Source organism: Ahaetulla prasina, chromosome 2, assembly GCF_028640845.1.
Source record: "Ahaetulla prasina isolate Xishuangbanna chromosome 2, ASM2864084v1, whole genome shotgun sequence".
NCBI lineage: Eukaryota > Metazoa > Chordata > Lepidosauria > Squamata > Colubridae > Ahaetulla > Ahaetulla prasina.
The window spans coordinates 191,022,100-191,048,926 of record NC_080540.1 but is presented as its reverse complement, the minus strand read 5'-3'; the positions used below and the strand labels follow the sequence as shown (position 1 = coordinate 191,048,926).

Here is a 26,827-nt window from a genome sequence, read left to right as displayed (position 1 = left end):
GGAAGGAGCAGAATAACTGAAAAACAGGAACTCTGGTCTCCAATCTTTGCCCATAGTCAATGATATCAAAAGCCACTGAGAGATCCAAAAGAACAGAGGAGTTGCAGTACTCCAAAGAAGTCCTGAAACAGGTCAAAGATGAAATCTTGAGTATGACTGTCAATATGACTTGGAATTCAAATTACTTGAGATAATACCATGGTCACCATGGTAGACATGGACTCTGAGCCTTGTTGGAGCTTTATTGGACTCATCCCAGGACTCATCTCATCTCATTGGTAGGATTCAAATAATTTGAAACCTGGTTATCTGCCCTAATGACCAGCTGGCTGGGTGTGGCTGGCTGGCTGGGCATGGCCAGGGGGCGTGATAGCACTGAGCCTCCTGCAGCACTCTGCCAGTCAAAACAGGGCATGGGGGTTAATTACAGAATGTGGGCTTTGCTTTGTGACATCCAGATCCAGCGAGCAAGCGGTGTGAACTGCACAGAAAATACACTTTTGTTTGGTTATGAAGAAATATCCCCAAAGTCAGATGTACACTAAATGTAGACTGACTTTTAGCTACACATCTTCTCAGCAAACAGCAAATTTTGAAGGTCCAGGTAAAGAGGATTCATTTTAGGATGAGTAACCACAGTTTGCATGTTGGAGGTTCCTAAAGGAATGCTGGAGGAGGGGTGCAGAATAGCCCTTCTCTTCCTGAGGCTGTAGAGATCCAACAATATTTGTAAAGCTACTGATCAATACTGACAAAGGAAGCCACTAGTATATGAAAATAAGAGCAAACTCCACTCCCTTCAAGTACTGATGATGTTATCTAGTTTGGTAATGAAACATCTGCAAGAAAACTATCAAGCTCAGAGAGCACCAAGGACCCACAGTTCAACCCTGAGCTACACATAGTCTCTTCTATCAATAAACTCCTTTTGGTTAGAGGGACTCAGAGCCTGCCTTATACGAGATGGCTCCCAGTGGATTTCATTCTAAATTTTGATACGATTTCTGTAAATAAGGAATGTAGAATTATAATGGCTGAGTATTTGATCCCTCATACATCAAAAAAATAAAAAGCTAAGGAATAAACAAATAAAAAACAGATTGGAAAAAAGAAAAGGCTCAGGAAAGAAAAAGAATGAAAGTGTGAGAAAGAAAGAGGAAAAGAAGGAAAACTGAAAAAGAATGAGTTCCAACTTTCTTTGGTACAAAGAAATATATTTTTTGGTAAAAAATATTTCAAACTCTTACTCTAAGACAAATGTAGAAATTTGTCTACATTATTTCCATAATCCCATTCTAATAATCAAAGCCCAGATCAACTTTTAATTTCAGTTTCTCACAAAAGTCCAGTAATGATTCATATCACTTTCATCACTATTTGTTAAGGAAACCACAACTGATTTATTTAATTGCACCAAACTCTAAATAAAACAGGAATGGAAAATCCTAAACTCTAGTGTAGACCCATGCTTCTCAACTTTGGCAACTTTAAGGTGCATGGACTTCAATTCCCAGAATTCCCAAGGCAGCAAGAAGTTTCCCCATCTTAAACTTGACAAGGCTGAAAAACGCTGATCTACAGATTCCTCTTTTACTGGTTCTTACTTATGAGCAATGATAATGCAAAAGCCTCACTTCCACCCCATTCCAGAGCAACCACCATTCCCTCACTAACCTGCTTTCCAGCTCCATTCTCCTGCATGCAGGGCAACAAAACAAGACCATGTGATTACCAGTTTAAAGAAAGTTCAGTCAGACCTTCCAACTTCTTGGGGGGTGGGGGGGGGGAAGAATCTTGCAAAGTTGGAAGATCTGATTGAACTTATTTTTTTTTATTTGCATTTATATTCCGCCCTTCTCCGAAGACTCAGGGCGGCTTACACTATGTCAAGCAATAGTCTTCATTCATTTGTATATTATATACAAAGTCAACATATTGCCCCCAACAATCTGGGTCCTCATTTTACCTACCTTATAAAGGATGGAAGGCTGAGTCAACCTTGGGCCTGGTGGGACTTGAACCTGCAGTAATTGCAAGCAGCTGCTGTTAATAACAGACTGCATTAGCCTGTTGAGCCACCAGAGGCCCCTTTAAGACTGGTAATCACATTATCTTCTTTTGTTGCCATGCATGCCAGAGAATGGGGCTGGAAAGCAGGTTAGTGAGGGAATGGTGGTGGTTGCAGGATTTTGCAGGAGGCCGCCCAGGCCAGAAACGGGTCGTGGGGAGGGTAGCCTCCCAGCTGATCAGCACGGTTGGTCCATTTGACACCTCCCAGCTGATCAGCGCAGCTCCCAGTCATGCCCCTGCAGCCTCTCTACCCTGAATGGCAACCCTGGTAGGTGGGGCAGGGCCAGTCAGTGCTTGGAGCAACCAGTTCACCGAACTACACAAAAAATTAACAACCAATTCAGCAGAAGCAGTGCAAACCAGCTGAATCCCACCACTGATTCATCCTATATTCATAAGTGGTTTGTTCACATGTTTATCACATTCACATTATAAATCTATAGACCACTGAGAAATCAGGGGACATGTGTTAATCCTTCTTGAATGTAAAGGTATGTAGAGCTGACCTTGGAGAAGCAATGGTTGAGCTGAAAGAAAGAAAGTGACTTAGTCATGAGAAAAAAGGGAAGCATGAGAAATAAGCTCAATAAGGCAATAATTATAAGGCAATAAGCTTGTCTTGATTTTGTTTATTATAAAAGAAGTGAGAAAAACTTGAGCAGACTTTCAAAATTATGTTATTCTGCCTTATTACAATACAGAGCATTCCTGGAATCCCTGCTCAGTCTTCTTTCTTGATCTGGCTTATCTCAAAGAGCTGGCACAGAATAATATATTAGTTGTAAGTAGTACATGAAGAACTAGTGCATGGACATCTTCTTTGTCTAGATCCGTGATGGTAAACCTATGGCACACGTGCCCAAAATGGCACATGAAGCCATGTCACTTGGTACACGTGGCCTTGCCTGTTTGTCTTTTGGGTTTCTGATGCGCATGCACACGCGATGATCAGCTGTTCTTTTGGCAGGGCCAAAAACCAGTGTGCACATGCACACTGACCAGCATTTGTTGGGTGGGCATACGCACCAGAACCCAGAAGTTTGGCTTTTCCGGAGCACGATCCCTTCATGCGCGTGGTAGTGCTGAAAACCAGCTTGTGCATGCATGCCGGCCAGCGGATCGTCAGGCACACATGCACGCTAAAACCCGGAAGTTCGGTTTTTCCGGAGTGCAGCCCTGATGAGTGTATGTGCGACATTTCCGTCTAGATGTTGACTTCCATGTAGTAGGAATATTGTATAATTCAAAAGAATATGAACAGGTCTGGTTTTACAATTGAGTAATTTCTTCAAAAGTAACAATTATAGGGCAGTATACAAATAAAGAAGCATTATCTCATTCCAACATGATAATTTACTCAAGCCTTTTCTACAATGGAGTCCAGAAGACCTGACATACAGAAATGTATCATTCATTCGTACATAGCCCTAATTCCACTAGAATACCATAAACCACCACAACCAAGATAATGCTTTAAAATTAAATATTCTCCTCACTGTTACTTTTGAAACAGAGTGCCTTATTAATGTGAATAATTGAACTTCTCTATTTTATGTGTCCCTATCTAATTGGAGCACTTTTGCTTCTATAAGAGATGCATGTATGAAGTATGCATCTCATTATCAATTTGGAACACTGTGTTGATGCTTAAAATAGTTTTAAAAATTGTAATTCAAAGTGCAAAGTAAAAGCTACATTATTGCTTGAGCTGGTGACAGTCTTGACCTTTGTATTTTGTGTCTAATCAGATGGAGTAATTTACAGACTAGTAAAATGGGGAGCTTATAGACTAACTTGCAAATCGTAATTACACTAAAGTTCATAGTCATCCTAACATTTCCAGTGTACAGTTTAGAAATTTTATGAATGTCCATGTCTTTGTGAAAATAATTAGAGCCTCTAGACATTAACCTTGCACTATATTTCAGTCTGCAACATATAATTTAATTAGATGAGCAAAAGGCTTGTTGAATAATTGATGTTTTACAGACTTCCAGTGTGGATACTGTCTGTAAATTTAAAGAAAAATATTTTTATTCCTAACCATTTTAAACAATAAAGTAAATGTTTCATTAGTATCTGCTGACAGAGCATTAAAGCCAAGTTATTTATTCCCTATAAAAATGAAATGCTTCTGAGCAGCTAATTATCAACTCATCTATTTTATTTTTTTTAAATAAGGTCTTTAGCCATAGATAAGACATATTAAATTCAGCATCTTCAATGATTAATAGAACTTTCAACAATTCCAAGCTAGCAAACAATAATGAGAAAAAGAAACATACATATTTGTGATGTCTCCAACATAACAACACTTCTTCGTATTTCTAATTATTTGCTTGGATTTCTTATAAATATTTCCTGCTAGATTAAAACACTGCACTGCTTAGGAATGTGAATTTGTCTTTGTTTTTTCTGATTTCAGAGGTTTCTATTTAAAAACAAATTACTTCTAATTACAATATATTATGAATTAAATAATATACTCATTATTCTTCTATTCATAAACCTATTAAAAACATAAACAGGTGTTGGAAGTCCAACTCATTATTTACTAAACTTACAGATGTGGAAGTTGCAGCCCTTACCAATCCAATTACTATAAGAAAGCATAGAGGAATTTTTAAATCAAACTGGTGAACAATAAATGGCTATTACTACTGCAGGAAGGTATTAAGTCAAAGTGTCAACATGAATTAAGCATTCTCTTCCAAAGGAGTCTCTAAATCCTGATGTTGTTTTATTTTATGGTATGGGATTCTAGTAAGGCATTATGAGAAGACTATTTATTTTTGACATCAAATAAAAAGAAAGCCAGAGAAAAGTCCTAAATAAATCAATTACAGAACATGGAACAAAAGAAGCAATACAGAAACTGAATTTACAGAAATCATAAACAAATAAACTTTCCAAGAAATGTTGATTAAACTTTTAACTCAAGTAATGAATGAGATACAACAGTGCCAGTACATCTTTTTCTATGACAAAACTTTTATTTTTACTTTATTTATAGCAACAGAAACGATCCAACTCATTTACCATCCTAGAAACCTCTAACTAATTTAGAATATTCTGCTGAAACTGGATTTGTTCCAAAAAGGTGCATGAAGTACAATATCCTGTATCTTTTCAGTGCAATGTGTATCAGAAAACAATGACTGCCTGCATAAGTCCCTGAAGTTTCCTAGGCAAGATTTCAGAAGTGGTTTGCCATTGCTTATTTCTCAGGGTAAAGAGAGAGTGTCTGGCCCAAGATCATCTAGCTGGCTTTGTGCCCAAGGCAAGATTAGAACTCACAGTCTTCTGGTTTCTAGCCTGATGTCTTAACCATCACACCATACTGGTTCTCTTCAGTATTAGAATATCAGATCAGAATAAGACTCAAATCATTACATAGAATTTATCTGAGGAAGAAAACAATATCTAAGCTATCGGGTTCCATATTGTATTTAAACCAATTACGCTTCTGCAAATTTACTGAATTAAAAAATGTTTTAGGAATAATTAATAGAAAATAGAATGGCAAACATTTTAAGATGGAGAACATTAAAACTGTCCTTGTTAGGAAGAATAGCAGCAGTAAAAATGAATCTCTTACCAGTGCTCAGTTTTCAATTTCAAATTTTCCCAATAAGAATTGAAGACTGGTATTAAATGAATGGCAGAGACAAATAACTAACTTAATGTGAACAAATAGAAAACTGAGGATTAGGTTCAATACAGTATTTTACAATACCTGAAAGAATGAGGTGGACTGACAATACCAAATTTATTATCAAGTCAACTGTCTAACTTGCATCACAGAATGGATTATATTATACTTAGATTACTTCTACTGAGGAAGCAGGTTTCCCAGATGGTTTGCATAAACTTGATACAAATAGAAATGCATAGCTCATAAAAATCACTCAGCCATAAGTAGTGAATTAAATATTTGTGTGTACATTGTCATCACCTCTTCCCTCAACATTAAATACTTATTTTCATGAAGGAATATCTACAAAAAATATCATCAATGAAGAGAGCCAAGTACAAACCAACAATACCTAAACAAAGATGAAATAGTTTGAAATCCTTTATTCACAATGGTCTGAATGATCTACAGGTTTCAGTACTTCAAATATGCAGTATATCTCAAAAGGAATGACACAAAACAGGTGGTATACGTACTGTAGAGACCTTATGTTATAAGTTGAAAAGACTGGTAATATAGAACTCAGAACATTTGTTGAGGCGTATTTATAAGTTGCTATTGCTATTCAGAAACGGAACTAAGTTGAAGAGTGCAGAATTTAAATAAGACAATAGATATATAACAATGGGAATATCACTTAGGGAAAACTACTACATGATGTTTTACTGCTGGTATATTACCTCTGTGCTGAATACCAAAACAGATAATTCACTTCTAAAACCTGTTAGAGATATAATAATAGGTCAGATCATTTTCACATTTGGTGGCAATGCTGTACAGCTCAACAATTTTGTAAGTCACTTTACAATAGAATGAAACAAATATTAAAGGATGAATTCATTTTTCTGCCATCTATTTTTCTGTTATACATTATTAAGCCTAATATCCTCACAAAGAACACTAAGTTACTTGTGTATATGATTATGATTGCCAGAACGCTTTATGCTTTTTATTGAAAGTTACATATAGTTTCCTTTCAGAATGGCAAACAACCTTATCTGAAAAATGATAAATCAACTTGGAAACCATTTACAAATTATAATTCTACATATAACAGAATAACAGATTTGGAAGGGACCTTGGAGGTCTTCTAGTCCAACCCCCTTGCTCAGGCAGAAAGCCCTATACCATTTCAAACATGGTTATTCAGTCTCTTCTTAAAAAACCTCTGGTGTTGGAGCATCCACAACTTCTGGAGGCAAGTCGTTCCATTGATTAATTGTTCTAACTATCAGAAAAAAATTCCTTAGTTTGGTTGCTTCTTTCTTTGATTAATTTCCATTCATTGTTTCTTGTCCTGCCTTCAGATGCTTTGGAGAAAAAGCTGACTCCCTCTTCTTTATGGCAACCCCTTTGATGTTGGAACACTGTTATCATGTCACCCCTTGTCCGTCTTTTCATTAAACTAGACCCAATTCTAGCAATTTGTCCTTTATATATATTTAGCCTCCAGTCCACTAATCATCTTTGTTGCTTTTCTCTACTCCTTCTAGAGTCCCAACATGTTTTTACATCATGGCGACCAAAACTGGATGCAGTATTCCAATTCTGTCTTATAAGGCATTATGGACTGGTATTAAATGAATGGCAGAGACAAATAACTAACTTAATGTGAACAAATAGAAAACTGAGGATTAGGTTCAATACAGTATTTTACAATACCTGAAAGAATGAGGTGGACTGACAATACCAAATTTATTATCAAGTCAACTGTCTAACTTGCATCACAGAATGGATTATATTATACTTAGATTACTTCTACTGAGGAAGCAGGTTTCCCAGATGGTTTGCATAAACTTGATACAAATAGAAATGCATAGCTCATAAAAATCACTCAGCCATAAGTAGTGAATTAAATATTTGTGATGTCTCCAACATAACAACACTTCTTCGTATTTCTAATTATTGCTTGGATTTCTTATAAATATTTCCTGCTAGATTAAAACACTGCACTGCTTAGGAATGTGAATTTGTCTTTGTTTTTTCTGATTTCAGAGGTTTCTATTTAAAAACAAATTACTTCTAATTACAATATATTATGAATTAAATAATATACTCATTATTCTTCTATTCATAAACCTATTAAAAACATAAACAGGTGTTGGAAGTCCAACTCATTATTTACTAAACTTACAGATGTGGAAGTTGCAGCCCTTACCAATCCAATTACTATAAGAAAGCATAGAGGAATTTTTAAATCAAACTGGTGAACAATAAATGGCTATTACTACTGCAGGAAGGTATTAAGTCAAAGTGTCAACATGAATTAAGCATTCTCTTCCAAAGGAGTCTCTAAATCCTGATGTTGTTTTATTTTATGGTATGGGATTCTAGTAAGGCATTATGAGAAGACTATTTATTTTTGACATCAAATAAAAAGAAAGCCAGAGAAAAGTCCTAAATAAATCAATTACAGAACATGGAACAAAAGAAGCAATACAGAAACTGAATTTACAGAAATCATAAACAAATAAACTTTCCAAGAAATGTTGATTAAACTTTTAACTCAAGTAATGAATGAGATACAACAGTGCCAGTACATCTTTTTCTATGACAAAAACTTTTTATTTTTACTTTATTTATAGCAACAGAAACGATCCAACTCATTTACCATCCTAGAAACCTCTAACTAATTTAGAATATTCTGCTGAAACTGGATTTGTTCCAAAAAGGTGCATGAAGTACAATATCCTGTATCTTTTCAGTGCAATGTGTATCAGAAAACAATGACTGCCTGCATAAGTCCCTGAAGTTTCCTAGGCAAGATTTCAGAAGTGGTTTGCCATTGCTTATTTCTCAGGGTAAAGAGAGAGTGTCTGGCCCAAGATCATCTAGCTGGCTTTGTGCCCAAGGCAAGATTAGAACTCACAGTCTTCTGGTTTCTAGCCTGATGTCTTAACCATCACACCATACTGGTTCTCTTCAGTATTAGAATATCAGATCAGAATAAGACTCAAATCATTACATAGAATTTATCTGAGGAAGAAAACAATATCTAAGCTATCGGGTTCCATATTGTATTTAAACCAATTACGCTTCTGCAAATTTACTGAATTAAAAAATGTTTTAGGAATAATTAATAGAAAATAGAATGGCAAACATTTTAAGATGGAGAACATTAAAACTGTCCTTGTTAGGAAGAATAGCAGCAGTAAAAATGAATCTCTTACCAGTGCTCAGTTTTCAATTTCAAATTTTCCCAATAAGAATTGAAGACTGGTATTAAATGAATGGCAGAGACAAATAACTAACTTAATGTGAACAAATAGAAAACTGAGGATTAGGTTCAATACAGTATTTTACAATACCTGAAAGAATGAGGTGGACTGACAATACCAAATTTATTATCAAGTCAACTGTCTAACTTGCATCACAGAATGGATTATATTATACTTAGATTACTTCTACTGAGGAAGCAGGTTTCCCAGATGGTTTGCATAAACTTGATACAAATAGAAATGCATAGCTCATAAAAATCACTCAGCCATAAGTAGTGAATTAAATATTTGTGTGTACATTGTCATCACCTCTTCCCTCAACATTAAATACTTATTTTCATGAAGGAATATCTACAAAAAATATCATCAATGAAGAGAGCCAAGTACAAACCAACAATACCTAAACAAAGATGAAATAGTTTGAAATCCTTTATTCACAATGGTCTGAATGATCTACAGGTTTCAGTACTTCAAATATGCAGTATATCTCAAAAGGAATGACACAAAACAGGTGGTATACGTACTGTAGAGACCTTATGTTATAAGTTGAAAAGACTGGTAATATAGAACTCAGAACATTTGTTGAGGCGTATTTATAAGTTGCTATTGCTATTCAGAAACGGAACTAAGTTGAAGAGTGCAGAATTTAAATAAGACAATAGATATATAACAATGGGAATATCACTTAGGGAAAACTACTACATGATGTTTTACTGCTGGTATATTACCTCTGTGCTGAATACCAAAACAGATAATTCACTTCTAAAACCTGTTAGAGATATAATAATAGGTCAGATCATTTTTCACATTTGGTGGCAATGCTGTACAGCTCAACAATTTTGTAAGTCACTTTACAATAGAATGAAACAAATATTAAAGGATGAATTCATTTTTCTGCCATCTATTTTTCTGTTATACATTATTAAGCCTAATATCCTCACAAAGAACACTAAGTTACTTGTGTATATGATTATGATTGCCAGAACGCTTTATGCTTTTTATTGAAAGTTACATATAGTTTCCTTTCAGAATGGCAAACAACCTTATCTGAAAAATGATAAATCAACTTGGAAACCATTTACAAATTATAATTCTACATATAACAGAATAACAGATTTGGAAGGGACCTTGGAGGTCTTCTAGTCCAACCCCCTTGCTCAGGCAGAAAGCCCTATACCATTTCAAACATGGTTATTCAGTCTCTTCTTAAAAAACCTCTGGTGTTGGAGCATCCACAACTTCTGGAGGCAAGTCGTTCCATTGATTAATTGTTCTAACTATCAGAAAAAAATTCCTTAGTTTGGTTGCTTCTTTCTTTGATTAATTTCCATTCATTGTTTCTTGTCCTGCCTTCAGATGCTTTGGAGAAAAAGCTGACTCCCTCTTCTTTATGGCAACCCCTTTGATGTTGGAACACTGTTATCATGTCACCCCTTGTCCGTCTTTTCATTAAACTAGACCCACCCCAGCAATTTGTCCTTTATATATATTTAGCCTCCAGTCCACTAATCATCTTTGTTGCTTTTCTCTACTCCTTCTAGAGTCCCAACATGTTTTTACATCATGGCGACCAAAACTGGATGCAGTATTCCAATTCTGTCTTATAAGGCATTATGGACTGGTATTACACTTTACGTGATCTTGATTCTATCCCTCTGCTAATGTAGCCTAGGACTGTGTTGGCTTTTTTTGTCAGCTGCAGCATACTCTTGGCTCATATTTAAGTGATTGTCCAATAGGACTCCAAGATTCCTCTTACAATTACTACTATTGAGCCAGCAATAGTATACTATACCTGTGCATTTTGTTTTTCTTGCCTAAATGGAGAATCTTACATTTTTCACCATTAAATTTCATTTTGTTAAATAGTCTGTCAAGATCCTTCTATATTATAGGCCTATCTTCTGGAGTGTTGACTATTCCTGCCATCTTAGTGTCATCTGCAAATTTGATGAGTTCTCCATCTCATCAAATCTCCATCAACTCATCAAATTTGCAGATTACACCAAGCTGGCAGGAATAGCCAACACTCCAGAAGATAGGCTCAAGTTACAGAAGGATCTTGACAGACTTGAACATTGGGCGCTATCTAACAAAATGAAATTCAACAGTGAAAAAAGTAAGGTTCTACATTTAGGCAAAAAAAAAAAAAAGCACAGGTACTGTATATGTGGTACCTTGCTCAATAGTAGTAACTGTGAGAGGGATCTTGGAGTCCTAGTGGACAACCATTTAGATATGAGTCAGCAGTGTGCAGCAGCTGCTAAAAAAGCCAACACAGTTCTGGGCTGCATAAACAGAGGGATAGAATCAAGATCACATGAAGTGTTAATACCACTCTATAATGCCTTGGTAAGGCCACACTTGGAATATTGCATTCAGTTTTGGTCGCCACGATGTAAAAAAGATGCTGAGACTCTAGAAAGAGTGCAGAGAAGAGCAACAAAGATGATTAGAGGACTGGAGGCTAAAACGTATGAAGAACGGTTGCAGGAACTGGCTATGTCTAGTTTAATAAAAAGAAGGACTAGGGGAGACATGATAGCAGTGTTCCAATATCTCAGGGGTTGCCACAAAGAAGAGGGAGTCAGGCTGTTCTCCAAAGCACCTGAAGGTAGAACAAGAAGCAATGGGTGGAAACTGATCAAGGAAAGAAGCAACTTAGAACTAAGGAGAAATTTCCTGACAGTTAGAACAATTAATAAGTGGAACGACTTGCCTGCAGAAGTTGTAAATGCCCCAACACTGGAAATTTTTAAGAAGATGTTGGATAACCATCTGTCTGAGATGGTGTAGAGTTTCCTGCCTGTGCAGGGGGTTGGACTAGAAGGCCTCCAAGGTCCCTTCCAACTCTGTTGTTATTAAATCTATCTCCATCTGCAAATTTGATGAGTTCTCCTCATCTAAATCATTGATGAAGATATTGAACAGCACTGGACCTAAGACAGAGCCTTGGGGTACCCCACTGCTTACTTCCCTCCATATAGATGCAGGTCCATTGAGAACTATATGTTGAGTGTGGTTGGTTAGCCAGTTACAAATCCATCTGGTAGGGATGAATATGGGTTTCTATTAACACAATACATTTACTATACAATATTAGCTTTTGCTTTAGTAATTAAATAAGGATTTTTAGACTTGGTAAAAACTTTCGTTAATGATTCATTCTGACTTATGATTCATCTTATATTGGTCACTTTAGTTAATTATTGAATATTGATTTGATCTTAAATGTGCTTTTTCAGATCTTAAATTAATGTAAGAGGCCAGGTAATGAAACAGGCTCTACAAGTTTGACCAGAACTGTATTATATTGATGAAGGTTATTGACAGATGCTATAATAATTGAATCCTGAAAGGCTAAGTTTTCTCCTCCTTATTATACTCTAGTGAATTAGAGAGGGATCAGTCTTAGCATTTTCTCATACTTTGTTTTCTGGACTTCAAGCATGTTTTTGCGACCATGGTCTGTGTCTTTTTCAACAAGGTCATCTTCTTGGCTGTCCCTAGTAGTGATCTAATCTTAACTTGAAATTTTAATTTAATTGTATGTAGTTTGTACATTTCTTTCCTACATTCTTTTTATCTGATTTTTGTATATTTCCTCTTGGCATTATCTTTAAATCTCTACTAAAATGAATCAATAAAATAAATATATTGCAAATCAATATATTGAAATAATATATTGTTGTTCATCCTTCTTCTGTCTCAACTCCTTCAAAGTTTTAGCCTTTCTGATACCATCTGGGCTTACTCTATATATTCTTCCTTTGTGTCCTTCTTTTTATCTTCTGTTTTTTTCAGATCTTTACTAAGCTTTTGGTGCAGCTGCAAGGGTTTCGTCTGTTGTGTTTGATCTCTCTCCCCATTCTTTTTAGAAACCTTCATTCATGTTGAGCTTCTTTTCCCCATAGCTTCTTTGCCATGGAGTCCTATTTATTGCCATTCTGGGTTTATTAAAATCCATTATGGTAATGTATATACTATATACTGTATATCCCCTGGTATCAAGAATCTGAGGATTACAAGATTATAGTATTGCTGCTATTTCTGAATTCATTAACTAAATAGTACTAAATAGATATCGAGCAACATATATAAAAGCTTGAAATGCACTGGTCAGATTCATGAGAGAAAAAGAACTGTACCAAAAAAGAAGGAAATGGTAGAAGCCTCAAAAATAGTGGTGGTCCTCAGTTAGCAATTGCTTTGTTTAGCAAGCATTCACAGTTATGACAATGGTGAAAAAGTAGCTTTATAACCATTATAAAGTAGCTATAAAGGGAATAAATTTATGGGTATAGATACCCAAGGCATGGAAAGCTAAATTCCAACAACCCAGAGGTGGTCTCCCAGCACACATCTTCAATCACTATCACTTCATGCAGCTTTGAAAAATCTGCAACCAACCAACCAACCAAGAATCTTCTCTCTCCCTTTCTCTCTCCCTGTTAGACCTCTAACATTAGTCAAGACTGGAAAGAATCAAGCTGTGTCCAAGAAAGTCTTTACACAGTTTCATCTGATGTACAAGCCATTCACACTTTCAATTATCTCCCAATTGATTACACATTATAGTGCTTCATATAGGGGTTGCCCTGGGGGGGGGGGGAGAAATGGAACTATTGCTAGTTCAGAATGCAGAGACACAAGTAGTAGGGATATTCTTGTGTGTCCCTACTGCTGCGTGAGCTGTATTGGTTACCAGATGATTTCTGGCTGCAATTCAAGGTGTTGGTTATCATTAGAGGAAGCCCCTCATGACTGAGGGCCCGGTTATTTGAGGGATCACTTGTGTCAGGATGTTTTTTGCCCATCTGTTAGAAGTCAGAAGGAGTGGCCTCACTTCAGGTCCCATTGATTGAACAGTAATATCTTGTGGGACCCAAGAAGTGTGGGAGCACCTGCTGTCTGGAATGAGCTCCCCTAGGGATGCATACTGTTGCGACCTTAATGACTTTCTGAAAACTGTTAAAATTTCGATTGTTCTCCCTGGCTTTGAGATAGGATGGTTTTCTAGATGCTATTGGTTTGTGATATGGAGTTGGTCTTCCACATGACAAGTCAGTCATGTGTGTGTTCATGTATTTATATATATTTCTATTCATTGTAAGACACCCAGATTCATTGAAGAATTAGGTAGTAACTAATAAATAAAGATTCAATTTCTCTGAGCCCCGATTAACAGGATTTGCTAGGTGAAAAGGATAAAGCTGCGCCACAAGAATTCTAATCAATACTTTCACTTTCAGATGCGAATTTTAAATACAGACAATCAAAGCTTCTTGTTTTATTTCTCCCACCCTAATGGTGTGCTGGGAATTAAAGCTGCCTCTCAGAGGAGCCAACTTTCAGCTGAGTATAGTTTACACAATAGCCATTAGCCTCTTTATCAATGTGGGAATCCATTCTTAAAAAATCACACACCGACTACACTGACTGAAAACAAAAGCAGCACACGTTAACTAAATTGAGATGAGAAGATGGACATGTCTTTGCTAGACAGCAAATGGAAGTTAATTAGTTTACATGTTAAACATAGTTGTTCTAAAAAATAAATACTATGGGTGGTGTTTTTATTGTTTTATATTTTAATTACTGTGTTTGCTTTTTTTTAACATAAGAATTTTGACTATTTTAGTCTGTTGTAAACTCTCCTGGGCAAAGCTGCATCTAGTACAGATTTAAAAAACAAAATTAGATAATTATCTGTGTGCCAGACACACTGAGAGATACTCACTGTTCTTATTCAAATCTTGGAATTTCTGCTCTATTGTAGATACCACATCTGCCTTTTGGTTGGTATAGTATATAATCTGGACAAGAAAGAGCAATTTCATGTTATAGTAAACAATATGGCAGTTGAATGATGGATGTAGGGGAAAGGACTATAGTGAACAATAAAATCAATATATATCAATGTATTCATTTGTTTGTCTGTTCATTTGAAATGATTCCTTTGACTGGATGCCTTTTTGAAGCCTGAATATACTAGTCATGAAACTCCCATGAGGAATAAGCATTTGTCTTTTCTTCAGAAAAGATGTGTATCCACATTTGTTTCTGTGTGTGTGCCAACACTGAGAATAAATGAAAGGCAGGAATAAGTATCATGTGTTAGGCTGGGAGAACAACAAGAAAACTAAATTCTGTCTGGCCAAACCTGTCAACTAAGCCATCCTACTTTATAACATGTATTTTAACTGTTGCATAATTATTCCATTCAACTCCTGGGATAAACATAACTTTTGTGAATGCAAAATTATATTAAGAATATTCCTGTTTTTGTAATTAAAGGCTATGTGCTAATTGGGAAGCAATTTGTGTATTTGCATGCCATATCATGTGCCATTTTCTTTTTATTTTTATAAGCCAAGTGTTTAATCAGCCAATCCTATTTAATTTGTTTTATTTGCATTAGGAACTTTAATTCTCTAACACTGCTATCGGTGTTGTACAAGTATGCATTATTCATCAGCAGTTGGCTCAGGAGAACCGGAGCATTTTTGTCAATTCCTCACAATCATTTTAGACAATCCTACAGTTGCAAATGAAAGAGAAATGTTTTAACATTTCATTGCAGATTTTGATTACGTTTTTCTAAGTCTTATAATACCAGTGTTTAGCCAAAATTTTATTCTTTCTTTAAAAAACATACTTCTGATATAGATTTTAATCGGTGTAAGAATTAAATTAGAATAGAATAGAATAGAATAGAATAGAATAGAATAGAATAGAATAGAATAGAATAGAATAGAATTTTTTATTGGCCAAGTGTGATTGGACACACAAGGAATTTATCTTGGTGCATACGCTCTCAGTGTGCATAAAAGAAAAAATATGTTCATTACATTGAGAAAAATATGTTGTAAAAAAAAAAAAAAGAATACGGTTTATCAGAAACTTAAGATTCAATCCAATCAGAAAAGAATTGGTCTGAGGCTAAGTCATCATGAAAGTCATTGAGCTGGGCTCTTTCTCTAAGCCCAGATTGTCTTAGAGGGTCTATGTAAGGAAAAATGAATAAAGCTCTGAATGCCATCATATATTCTTATGAAGAAAGGCAGGATATTAATAAATGAATACCCACTTGCAGGAAGATTTTTCTTATGAGAAAATGTATAGAGAGCTATTTTGTAAGCATAGATGGGTCTTTCAGTTACTTAAACCTCTGCTTTGGATGATTTGACTGCTTAGTTTGTGCATTGGTCCATATAACTGATCTAGTACAGGTAGTCCTTGACTTGCAACAGTTTGTTTAGTGAATGTTCAAAGTTACAATGGCACTGAAAAAAGAGTTTTTCATGATCGTTTTTCACCCTTACGACCATTGCAGCATCTCCATGGTCACATAATCAAAAGTGGAGCACTTGGCACCTGACTCATATTTATGATGGTTGCAAAGTCCCAGGCTCATGTGATCCCCTTTTGCAACCTTCTGATGAGCAAAGTCAAGGGGTGAAGCCAGATTCACTTAACAACCCTGTGACTAACGACTGCAGCGATTCACTTAATGCCTGGGGCTAGAAAGTGTGCTGTCCCGTTCATTTGCACGCACACACAATGGTGGTTTAGTACATTTATTAATAGTCCCCAACAATTCCCTCCACCAAAAACCCAGAACTGTCCCAATTAAGTCCAGCCAAAAGTAGACCTATGCTAGTCCATAGAGCAATAGCCAATGAGTCCACAATGCACTTGAAAGTTTCCCAAACAAGACAAATCCACCAGGCAAAATTAAATCCACAACACAAGAAGGTTTTTGAGGTAGGAAAAGTCCAGAGTTCACGAGGCTCAATCCAAAGTCAAGGCATGGTGTCAATCCAAAGCAAGACAGGAATCACAATGACCAGGAAACACAAAGCTAGGAAATGAACATGCTGTTCCCAGCATCATCTCCATCTGTCTGCTATGCTAAATAGCCAGCTTCCAGTACATCCCATCAAGAGGGACAAGGTTGCCACCTCACCAGTAATTGGGATGATCTTCACTGCTCCTGCTTTTCTCTGCCCTACGTGTTCTCAGATCAGGTGCAGAAGGCAGTTCTTCCTCCTTATCACTAACCAGCTACAGCTGCCTTCTTTCCCCACCTGAAGCCTCAGGGAGGTTCTGCTACAGCTGTGCTTCAGCCAAATCACTCTCAGTTGTCTGCTCTGAGCCATTGACCAACTCCCATCCTGATGTGCTTTGAATTAGTTCATCCTGCTCAGAACAACTATTATCTGGAGAGGTATCTGAGGATGCTTTTGGGGGAGTCATCACAAAAAAGTTGTAAAAAGGGGCAAGACTCACTTAACAAATGTCTCGCTTAGCAACATACATTTTGGACTCAATTGTGGTTGTAAGTCGAGGAGTACCTGTATAGAGGCAACATAAATCATTTTTCCTTAACTTTTATATATAGTTATTTTTAATTAGTATCGCTATGCAATTATTTGTTGATCAGACTATATAAAGCATCCAAACATACTGGATACATTTTATATCTGAAAGCAGTTTTGAACAGTTCCAAGTATGTCTCCAGTTTATTAGGACTAAAATGATATTAAATGGTTTCTGAGATGCAAAATGGTTAATTCAAAGAGAGTCGGCAAGAAAACCATTCTGGTGGAAAATATTTAAACAGTATCAATCTGAAGCCCAAAACAACAACCATCATGAGATGAAATCTGCTCCTAAGAATTAATCAACATTTATTACTATTATTCTAGTTCTGACCTAGAAGACAATTTCCTTTGGAAACCATTACGGCTGAAATTGCTGCCTATCTCAATAACTAGTGTATTATCATGGATAATTTTTATATTTCAGGTGTCCATTTATATGTTTGTAAATTCCTTTTTTTCCTTTAATTCCCTTCAACATTAGTATTGTAGAAACTGCAGAATTAATATTTCCTTTACAAAATAATTTTATTTGGTCTCATGTTAAAGAGAAAAAGCAATATAATTTGGATAATAAAGGGCATTTATTTATTTATTTACCATATGGCTAATAAAGGGCAAAAGTGCATGATCCTTTCAAAGGATAAATAATGGATAAGGTCACACTAATTGATGCATTTATTTACAAATTCCTTCCTTCCTTCCTGTCATTGATTGATATTTTGACATCTCCCTTAACTATATACAGTATGTTACTCCTGGTTCCATTATAATTTCTTGAGGAATATAGGTAAACTCCCATAATGTAGTCATTCCATCTCCCCAATAGAAATGCAGTAAGAAATATCTACCATCATTCTGAACTAAAAAGCATACAAGTAAGGATACTGCACCATACTTTCTCAAACTTTTTAGAATTAGTTAGTAACCTCAAGCTACCTCCTGTCTGGTAAAGATGACAACAATTCTCAAGGTGGTTTTTTTTACATTGTCAATTCTGACCAAAAAGTGCAAATCAAATATCTTTATTATCCTCTTTGACCAGCTTTTGCAGTGAAAAAGAAAAATAGTTTGATGCAACAATTTTTTATTGGAAAAGGGAAAAAAATAATAGGACAATAAAGCAACAAATCTAATTAAATTATTGCACAGTTATAAAACACGGAGAAGGTATTTGATCACCTAATATGTTGGATTAACTTCACTTAGTAAGTGGATTAGACAAACTAAACAGTTAATGATACACTAAATAACTAACCAATAATGTACTAGGAGTGAACAATACAATATTAGGGGTATGATGAGTTTTACCTGACAGTAGGTCATTCTTTCAGGGAGAAAAATCTATGTGGTCACTAAGAGGTAACTCTAACATGATAGCACATCATTGCAATCATTGTCAAGTCTGTCTATGAGTTATTACATTATCTTTTTGGTGGCATTGATAGCACAGGCTTCCCAGAACAGTTCCATTGTAGATTGTAGGAAACTGTAGGATGCAGTGGTAGCAGAAATATTTTGCTGCTGTCACCTTCTCTATAGAATAGGCTTGACAAAAATTCTTTACTTACAATCATTGCACTCATTTTGAGTATTCTGCTGCTCGTGCTATAGTGTTCTACTGTTCCTCTTATTTCATTGCCTCTAGGTTTCTAGGAGATGAAATAAAATGAAATTCTGTTCATATAGAGAGACCACTTAGAAAACTCATGTCCACTGTCTGAACTAGCTCAATCTGACACATAGCTAAAGCTTCAACAAAAATTCATTTTTTAAAAAAATTGCATTTTTAAAGAATTGTGGAGCACTTATTAACCATATGGATTCATCAGCCTTTGTACAGTAGCACACCATTCTAATTGAACCCACAATATTGCAGAATAGAAACACAAAATCAAAACTGTTTACCTGTATATGTCTTGCAATAATCTGGAAACCCTGATGAAGTGGCCTTGGCATGAATTAAAGGCAACATCCAGGAAGATCCTCAAAACCAAATGTGTCAGGAATGTAGGGCAGCAGAATAAGGAGTCTGTTGACTCAGCTTCTCTAATCTGCCAGGTTACTTTCTCCATAGCATATGAAATTACACACACACACACACACACACACACACACACACACACACACACACATATTTAGTGTCTGATCTAAAGTTATATGATAGAGTATACATTAATGTATAATGTATACATTAGAGTATACATTAGTGTCTAATCTAAAGTTATATGATAGAGTATACATATAAAATCTTGCTTAACAGTCAAGTCAAACAGTACAATCAAATAACCTTTATGGAAGCTTCTTAAATACATGCTAAAATGTGGTGAAGTGGCTTATATTCTACTTTGTGTAGTGTTTATATATTCCTTTACTGTCCCTGTTGCTACAAATTCCACCTCTATAGGTTAAAATTCAGCACTAAAGTCTAATCCCACATAACCAAAAAATAAACTTGCTGAATAAATCTTACGCTCCTTTGATTGTTAATACATCCTCATGTAACCCCTGAAAAGATTCCCTGGTAGATTAAGAGATCTACCATGTACGGTAGACTGCATCTTTTAAGTCTGAGTGGGAGAGAGAAAAACAAATGTTGCAACTGAGATGCAGTATGTCTTATTTGTATTAAAAGCATAAAAGAATATGCTCAGTCTCTCCATTCGCAGTTGTTTAATTGAGATAGACATTGTTGGAGGTTTTTCAGAATCAATATAGATCTACAGGTAGTTCTCAACTTACAATCACAATAAGAACTGGAAAATCCATCATTAAGCAGTGTGGTCATTAAGTGAGGCATCATGTGATTGCACCCTATTTTGCTACCTTTTTCTTATAGTTATTAAATGAGCCATATGGTCGTTAAGTGAGACATCACATGACTGTGACTTGTAACATTCCATTCTGGCTTCCCCATTGACTTTCCTTGTTGGCAGTTATCTGGGAAGGTTGTAAATAGTGATCATGTGACTGCAGGGACCAGGGGTGAAATGTAAAATTTGTTACTACCGGTTCTGTAGACATGGCTTGGCGGGGCGGGGTAATGTGACTGGGTGGGCGTAGCCAACTTTTTTTTTTTTAATTTTTAAAAGCATTTTTTTCTCTCTTCGGCCGAAGAGGTTGTAAAAAAATGCTTTTAAAAGCCTCTGATGATCCCAGCTGAACCACGCGATCATCAGAGGCTTTTTTTTTACTTTTAAAAGCATTTTTTCTGCCAAAGTAAAAAAAAAAAACCACAACACTTCTGATGATCGTGCGGCTTAGCTGGGCGGGGGGATGGGGGGGCAGGGATTTTTGCTACCGGTTCTCCAAACCACCCGCCGCCATCACTACCAGATCAGGTGATCCGGTCCGAACTGGGAGCATTTCACCTCTGGCAGGGACACTGTGTTGGTTGTAAGTCACTTTTTTCAATACTGTCCTAACTTCGAAAAATCACTAAATCGGGGGTGTCAAACTTGCAGGGTCACGTCGTCATGTGATGTATCACAACTTTTTGCCCCTTCTCTAAACTGGGGGTGGGCGTGGCCAGCACATGATGCATCTGGCTCGCAGGCTGCAAATTTGACACCCCTGCTCTAAATGAATGGTCAAAAGTCGAGGACTACTTGTAATGGCATTTGAATGAAAGAGGAAAAAATAATGTCATTATGAGCTTTACTTCTGTTATGAACTGTTGAAGAAAGTGGAGGCGTCTAATCAGGGCAAAGGATGGTTGCCTGTTTAGCTCCCCTTTCTTTTGCAGAAGAAATACACAACAAGCCAAACTATGTGTATGTTGCACCTAGTTTTCATTTCAGGGTGTTCTCTGGTGGTGGGATGGATGGATGGGGAATCTATATCTTTTTTTTTTTAATTTCTTTTCTCACAACAGTATACACAATTGTCATAGATAAAACAACAAATATATAGGCCCTTTAATTAGAACTAAAATGGATTTCTATCAAAAGAATAACAAAAACAATTATTGAGACAAGCTTTCATACGGTTTCTATGTAACATTTATCTTGTCCTTCAAATACCCTAAATTGCATGAATAGAGTAAATTGGATATTTGGTCAAAATATCTGCATAATTAACTGCTTCTGTTGATTTTTGCTTTATTTTCTTCTAAAGAATTGTGGGTTTAAATTGATAAGCAGGTGACTAACCTTTGCTTTTATTGATTTTATTAGGAAATAGCTTACAGGTTGTCTAGATGTCTTCAAAAAGAGGAAAATCCAAAACTGAGAAGCAGTGTCCATCACGGCACAGCGGTGGTGGCAGCAACACTACCTTCTCCTTCATCTACCGACGAAGAAGATAAAAGGGTAATGTTTCATTTGAAATGAATGAATAAAAATATTATTGTAGATATAAAAGAATGGCAATTTGGAGAGATATGCTTTAAGTGTATGCTGATTAATTCAAACCAGAATTAATAAATTAGAAAGTAGTAGCTCCCAATTAACGGTCAAGCAATCACTTACTGATATGCTATAACGAATTTACAGAAAGCTAATCAAATGTTACGAACCAAGCTTAGATACTTGGAAACACAATCATACAAAAAGCTTTGCTATGAGTTGCTATTCTACTCAGCCCTCATTTCATAAGAGCATCAGTGGTCCTCACTGAGTATATTCCCCTGCATGAGTTACACTGCACAAACACACAGGCTCAGTTTTTCATCTTCATTCTGTATTATAGATAGAATCTTGGTTCCTTTTTAAAAAAAAGTTTTTTATTTTTATTTTTGTACATCTCATTTCATGAATGGTTTGATTCCTGGGTTTCATACATTTCAATATAAATAATCATAACAATATTATTCTTTTTACTATCATATAGTTTCTATTGTCATCTTTCAACTCTAAACCTTCTCATAATTCTATCATACTTCATATTATCTTAATATCTGTTTTTACTATTTTTCCCCTCATATTTCTACCTCTATTTTAGCCCTCTTTTTCCCCCTTTCCCCTGTCATTCTAATAATCAAAGATGTGATCTTTCCTTTTTATTATTATTCAATATTCCAATATATCAATCATGATCTTTCTCTAGCTTTTCGTTAGTACTTTTTTATGTATATAATGTTTTCTCTAATCCTTCATTTCTTATATTCATTACGTTATGTTACTACATTACATTACTACATTCTTAACACATTCAATAATTTTTATCTCTTACACTACATATAAGCAATTATCCAAGTTATATGATTCTAATATTCATACATTATTAAAGTACTTTCATGAAATGTTTTGCTTCATACTCCTTTTTTTATTCTACTTTATCCCACATCTTTTACCCTCATCCAAATTTTTAATCTTTTTTTTTTGTTGCCTCCCATACACTTGTTTTAGATTATGTATTCCATCTACTTTTAGATCTGTGTTTTGACTATGACTTCTAACTTTCTTTCCCCTCATCCTTTTTCCCCTGTTGTTTTGTTCTATGATTATTTATTCTAGCCCCTTTTTCTTCTCCCCCACTATCTTCCTGTTTCTCCCATTTCTTTTTCACATCTTCTAAAATATTTTCCTCATTGTCCTGGTCTTTACTTGATACTCCTTGTATTTAATTTTTTCCAGTTTTTGCTCTATACCAGTGATGGCTAATCTTTTCGCCATCATGTGCCAGAAGAAGGGGGTGGGGGGATCGCATGCACCCGTGCCCCACACCCATAATTCTATGCACCCACCCCCCGTTCCTCTAGCTCCTGGCACGTGATGGTCTGGTAGGCCCGTTTTTCTCTCTCACCTAGCTCCAGAGCCTTTCTAGGAGTTTGGGGAGGTCAAAAACAGCCTTCCTCACCCACCAGGAAGCCCTCCAGATGCCAGAAATGGCACGTTTGCCAACTTCCAGTGGGACCGGAAGACCCTTTTTTTTGCTTTGCGCAGCCTCCAGAGCCTCTCTAGGAGTCTGGGGAGGGCGAAAATGTCCTCCGTCCCCCGTCCCCCCGGAGGCCCTCCAGAGGCCAGAAATGGCCCATTTGCCAAGTTCCATTTTCAGCCTCTGGAGGACCTGTTTCCAGAGGAGACTGTTTTCACCCTCCCCAGACTCCTAGAAAGGCTCTGGAGCCAGGTGAGAGAGAAAAATGGGCCTTCTCCACCCGAGGCCCTCCGGAGGCAAAATACAGCCTGTTTCCCTACTTGTGGTGGGCCCAGAAGGCCCCAAAATCAGTTGGCTGGCGCATGCATGCACACCGGAGCTGAGCTCGCATGCCAGCTGTTATAGCGACACATGCCACCTTGGGCACACATGCCATAGGTTCACCATCATGGCCCTATACAATCCATACAGCCAGATATTTCCATCATTTCCTTATGTTGTATTAAGACATTAAAGTCTTTAATGACTTGGTATGTGAGCTCCATATCATTCTGACAATTATCTCCACTTATTTCCATTTTACAGTCAGTCCAATTTAAAAAAAAAATCCATTGGGTTATCCATGTCCCTTCCAATCACTTATATTTGCTAAACAGTTTTGTAATTTTGAAGTTTAAAGTAAGTTTGAAAGAAATCCTTCTAATCCAACAAAGATAAAAATTCTCATAGGTGCACAGTTCTCCTCTTAGTAGCAGATGATGCTCATGATTCAGCTTGGTATTGCCTCTCTGCATAATGCTCATAATCCAATTTTAATTATTTTAAATTGTAAATCCAATAGGCAGGCGAATAAATAGTAATAAAAGTTGATAGTAATAAAATATAAACAAATTCCAGATCAGTATTATCTGGATTATTATTATTTTTTTAAAAAAAACCTTTTCAATGTCATGTCTTCACTTTGAGAGTTCAATTTTTAACTTTGTTTTCTTTAAAAAGTTTCTCTTCTTAAATATTATGGCTTTTTTTTTTTTAACAAATGTTCTTATTCTGCTGCTAGCAAATAGTTCCAGTATGCTTCCCCCTCATATTTCTTGGGGATATTTTCGAAGGAAATTATTCTTTTGCCCAATTCACAATCCATTCATTTTCTCTGCTCCTGTTCAGTCTTGGGTATTCAGGTCGTCTTCGGCTTCATGGCAGCCATGTTTGCTGCCACTGCTCCCTGTCATCGGCGGAGGGGGTTTTCCTAGTCAGGGAAGGGAGATGTGGTCCTCCTTTGCTTTGCCACCCCTCTGGGGTGGCTATGGTCCCGGTTTGGACCCTCCGATAAGGAGAGGTCAGAGCTGACTGCAGAGCTCGCAGATCAGTCTTCCAAAGGCGCCAGAAGTACAATCGGAAGTTCAGAATCTTGGTTCCTGATGAGGTGTCACTTTATTATCAGATCTTCTTCTAGGTAAGAAGGTTGTTACTCTACTAGTTGTGTGAATCACAGAGATAGTGATGAACAATTGGTGACCAACCTATAACTGCAGTTCACTGAACAATCATCCATGAATCCACACAACTGACCCTACTGCCTTGCTTGATCTCAGATGATCTCTCTATTCCTCAGATGTATTGTGTTGAACTTTGAAATTGAAAACATTCAGTGGGTGCTGCACCTAGGTCACTTGGTATGTGTATAAGACAAGCAATTTTCAGACAGCTCTGAATGGGGTCTGCAGAAATGTGTTGCCTATGTGAATGGAGTCATAGGTGATCTTTCAAAGAACTGTAATGATTGATAAATAAATACTCCTTCAAAAAGCTCAGAAGCATCAGGAGCTGGCTTTAGTAAGAGTCAAATACTTTTTCTGACCACAGGAAGATGGTATGGCATTGTTCCTTCCATCCCAAAAAGGTAGCCAAAGAAAGAAATGCTCAGTATCATATTAAATGTTTGCTGCCAGAATATTGGGAAGGTATTCAAAAGCCTGAAGCCATAAAACAATTTTTTCTGGGTTTGATCCAGCTCCATTTCTTCATGAAACTTAGAAGTGTGTTGAAAAAGTGCTCAGCAGAAGCATAGTGTTCAATGTTTTTTTTTTAAATTAAATAGCTGGAGGAATCGCTAGGGAGAAGGAACATATTAACAGTTATCTGGATCAGAAAAAGTTGTTAAGTTTTTTTTAGGAGTGGTTCACCCATTTTTTGACGCCTATAACAATATGTAATTACTTTCCTTTGAAACTTTATAGGCAATTCAAAATTGTAAATGTTGGTGTTTTTTTGTAAATGTAAATTGTAAATGTTGGTGTTTTAAAAGGTTGTTTTTGCAATCATGATTTTTTTTTAAAAAAATAATTGTATGCTTTGAACATTGTCTTTTGATATTTTGCTTGTGTCTGTATGTATATATTATATGCATTTGTGTGTGTGTGTGTGTGTGTGTGTGTGTATTTATCTCTTGGAATTAGTGTGTTTTTGAAAGTGTGACTTGGTACATTAGGGATCTACAGAAAATATAACAATCTAGGGCTTTTTTGTTTTTGTTTTTCTAACTTTTACAAGCTTAAGAATAATACATTTTTTGCAAGAAATATTTCCGTATAATAAAGAGGGAGAATGACAATATTAACACACAATGGTTTGACCCAGGCACACAGACTATATTGGTGAGCCTTGAATCCTTATACAGAATGCCAAACTGAACTCCAACTGTTGACAGAACTAGAATAAAAATGTCACATTCTGCTAACCCATGAGGAAATAAAGTTAAGGCTCCCAGCTGGCCATGTTCAAGAAACTAAGAGGTGAGAAAATGAATGAAGTCAAATGTAATGTTAGTCTTCCCACCTCAAAAGAGTTTTGATAGGCAGAAGGTTTAGTGAGGTGATAAAGGTCATTCTGAGAATCCATCACTCTGCTTAATTCATCTTCTCCATCTCCATATATGGAACAACAGTTGTCTGCAATAATACACAATTCCAGGATTACCCCAGAGACAGCAGAAGAGCCATTTACTTGCAAACTACTTTGTAAGGCTCTTTTGTAGGTTCCTAATTTAACAGTGCTTCAAAGCAGATCCTTGTTTTAATTCCAAGACCTATTCCAGTGAGGTGATTCAATAGAAACTTTTCCAAATTGAAAGAAACTTTCACTTCATGAGAAGAAGAAGAAGAAATAATGTTAAGAGAAATGGACCATTCAGTTACCATTATTCCTACTTTTACTTCCTCTAACACAGGGGTGTCAAACTCGTGTTGTCACGGTTGTGTCATGTGATGTATCGGAACTTTCCCCCCCTTTGCTAAACCGGCCATGGGCGTGGCCAGCAGGCCTCAAGTTTGACAGCCCTGCTCTAACACAAATAGCCTACATGGCAATCCCAGAGGTGTGGAAGAAGCTCTAAGGCTTTTGCATTCAAACAGGTGAATCAAAATGTTGTGACTTTCATGGGCTTCATACTAATAATTTCAGAAGCCATGGGCAAGTCATAGTCTCAATTTGTTATTTGTTCTGAAAAGGAAAGTTCATATATGAAAGACATAGAAGTGAAAAACAAGCCATGAGTGGATCAATACTTGATAAGGATTTTACTATTACAACATATTCCTTTTTATTCAGGTAAAGGCAAGATTAGACAAAGTAATCCCCAGAAC

The 26,827-nt window shown here is 36.3% G+C and overlaps 1 protein-coding gene across 10 annotated transcripts in view; it reads left to right on the top strand.

Annotated features, from left to right (window-relative positions):
* Positions 1-26,827, top strand: part of ADGRL3 (adhesion G protein-coupled receptor L3) — a 673,676-nt gene that overhangs the window by 211,573 nt on the left and 435,276 nt on the right. For all 10 annotated transcript variants that reach the window (XM_058169767.1, XM_058169775.1, XM_058169766.1 and 7 more), the window contains one exon: positions 21,542-21,676. The gene's annotated coding sequence lies outside the window, so the exon portion shown is untranslated. The remainder of the gene's footprint in view (positions 1-21,541; positions 21,677-26,827) is intronic.